We start from the raw sequence: 3,127 nt of genomic DNA on the forward strand, positions 1-3,127 counted from the left end.
ATTACAAGAATCTGCAAGCATACCATTCCATGATCCATGTAGTTTTTCCATCACCCGTACCCTCCACCCCCCACTTTCTCTATCCTGACCCTAGTAACTATTAATAAACTTTATCTATTAAAAAAAAGTTACAGCCTTGGAAACTCACAGGGACCATCTAACCCTGTTGTCAGAATTGATTCGATGGCAATGAGTGAGTGTTTCAACTACTCAGATAATGTTGGAAACCTTACTGCCCACTGGATCATAAAATATAGAGGCCAGAAAGGGAATGGCATGGAGTCCCAGGAGGCTGGTGTAAGGGAGCAAGTGAGGTGCTCATGTAGCCCAAGGGCCAACAAATCAGGGAATTCTGAATTCCATTTCTTTAAGCTCTGAGTCCAGTTTGAGTTGTGACAGGATCAGCCAGAGAGAAGTGGATAACAACCATTTATGTTTATTAACTACAGCCTGGCAGAAGGAGAATTACTCTGAGTAGGTGTCAGGGAGAGCAGGTGTTCAGAGTCTGGCTTGCTTGCATTCATGACAGAAAACGCTACTGTGGAGGGCTGGGCAAGGCAGCAGGCGAGCAAGCCCAAGGACAGCGAAACCAAAGCTACAACCACCCAGAGGAGCTCTGGCCCATTACAAGATTAGTGGACTGTGTTCATCATTCTTAGGACTTATGCTTCTTCCTGCACTGGAGGCAGAATAAGGAGGCTACTCCTCCGTGATACAGACCAGTGAAACATTCATGTTTTTATGGCAGCGATGAAGCCTAGCGCCTTCCTCACTTCATTTCCTTGCTTCTCACTCTATGGCAGGACAATGTATGCGGGGTACCAGCCCTCAAAATCAAATGGGCCCAAGGGGCAGTTGTGTAATTGAGAGGCAAATTAAAGAGACATCAGACAAAATAAGCATGCAAGTGCTCACCTCCAGGGCTGCCATGACTTCAGGAGCCAAGGCCAGGCAGAGAGAGAGAGGGTAATGTAATCTCACGAGGTTATATCATCTGGGGGCAGGCAGGCCACAGTAAGCACATACATAACAGAAAGGGGTTGTACCACAGAACATACAACAGGAGGGGGACAAGCTAGGGGTGTACACACAATAGGAAGGGATGGCACTAGGGGCACACATTACAGGAAGGCATATATGTAACAAGATGGGAGACTCGAGTCAAGAGGGCAGCCTAACCTTGGTTGTCTGAGTTGGCTTGACCTTAGGTGTCTTTGGGCTATCCTTCAGGTGAACAACCCATTCTCCTTATTGTTTGGACCAGGTCCGGACGAGGCAGCCCCCATCTCCTCTCCAGCTCCTCAGGAGGACAGAACTTCAAGGCCCCCATTACCAGCCCCTCGGAAAGATGAATGACTTATTGAAGTATGCATCTTCTGCCCCAACATTCCAAGGAGCATATCTCTCCAGACCACGGATCACATCTTGACTCAAGGTCCTGCAGCAGCAAGCAAAAAATTTCCCTTGTTGTCAACGTCTACCTCCCTAGCTCGAGCCCTATGTACCTCCCACCACCTCACCCGGCAAGCTGTGATTTCCCTGACCTAACTTGTTAGGTCTCAGAACCGCCCAGGAGCTCAAGATGCTCCTGTCCCTCTCTGCTCTCCCCTCCAGGGAGCTCTTTCCCTACCCTAATAAAGCCGCTCTTAACCTCACGTTCTTTGTCTCAATCCTATCTCCATTCAGTGTCCCAATGTTGACCTCTCACTTATCAGAAGGGAGCAGGTCCTACTTACATGGGACAGACGATAGGGTCTGATTGTCTTAGATGACTAACAACCTTCAGGCGCATAACCTTCATGCAGTTGACCTCCAAGTGTATAGTCAGTGGCCATGTGTTTGCAAATTTGGCATTATTATGGGCAGACATCGTGGGGAATAACTTTTACTTAGGAGAATGATGGGCGCCTAGGCTTCCCAGATTCCTGGTTCTGTTTCCCACAAATGTACTTAGGAAAAATCCCATATCCGCATCATCATGATCACTAATCATCATTTAGCAAGTGCCCCACATTATGAGAGCCCTGTGGTAGTTCAGGATACAAGAAAATAGATGCCTCTGCCCTTAAAAGACCCACAGATTGAGAAGATGAGAAAAACAGAAACATGTGTCAGAGATGAACCATAACCTCAAGTACCAAACGTATATACATAAAAGAACCAGGCTTTTGTCGAGGACTAGACCACACTGGTGTAGTGGTTACACGTTAGGCTGCGGTCCACAAGGTCAGCAGTTCAAAACCACCGCGCACTCCGAAGGAGAAAGATGGGGCTTTCTACTGTAAAGAGTGATAGTCTCGGAAACTCACAGGGGGCAGTTCTACCCTGTCCTATAGGGTTGCTATGAGTCGGCATTGAGTTGATGGCAGTGAATTTGGTGTGGTTTTTGGTAGGCCACTGTGAGATAGGCTACCCCCACATTTTCTGAGGAGCCGGCCCTGGATCTGGGTGTCACGTCAGAGTTAAGTGTGATGAGGATGTGGAATATTAGAGGAACCCTGTTAGATCAGGGGCTTTCAAAAAGGAACAATGAGAGACCAGGCTTGAAAAGCAAAGAAAATCAAGAAAGGCCCAAATGGTAGGCTAGGGAGCTTTGACTTCATCCAGGAGACAGTGAGGAGTAAAAGGATTTCTGGGCAAGAGTATGAGGGGGTTTAAAAGGTTCTTGGAAAACCACTTCTCAGCCTTTTGGCTAAGATTGAGTACTTGTTCTTATTAGTCTAATAGCTGATAAGTTCTCTACTTGAGAACAATATACTAAAGGGATTTTTGAAGTGAGATGGATTATGAGCTTGTTTCATTCTCTCCACACGTCAATCTAATTTTGTAGTAACTATGAATGATGCTCCCCTCATTAGAAATAAAAAGGAAATTTTGAAATAATAGAATTTTCCCATGATCTTTTTGAAGCCCCTTCATATTAGGCTGGTTATCTTGGGTTCAATGGACAGAAACATTTGAGTGGAGAAAACGGAGAAAAGGAAGGTAGTCAGTTAGGAGATAAGTGTAGCTTTTACATCTTTCTTCTATTTTTTTATGCTGCACTGAACAAGTTGGATTACGGGTATTTTCCTTAACCTGCTCTGGAATCCTATTAAGGAAAAGAGAAAAGTTTGGGCTATAATGA

At 45.7% G+C, this 3,127-nt stretch overlaps 1 pseudogene; it reads left to right on the forward strand.

The window, feature by feature from the left end:
* Positions 1 to 2,672: 2,672 nt before the first annotated feature.
* On the forward strand, positions 2,673 to 2,853 carry LOC115873802 (annotated as a pseudogene).
* Positions 2,854 to 3,127: the final 274 nt, after the last annotated feature.

The sequence above is a fragment of the Echinops telfairi genome, unplaced genomic scaffold, assembly GCF_000313985.2.
Source record: "Echinops telfairi isolate 266 unplaced genomic scaffold, ASM31398v2 ScPeMD7_7469;HRSCAF=8507_1, whole genome shotgun sequence".
NCBI classification, from domain to species: Eukaryota; Metazoa; Chordata; class Mammalia; order Afrosoricida; family Tenrecidae; genus Echinops; species Echinops telfairi.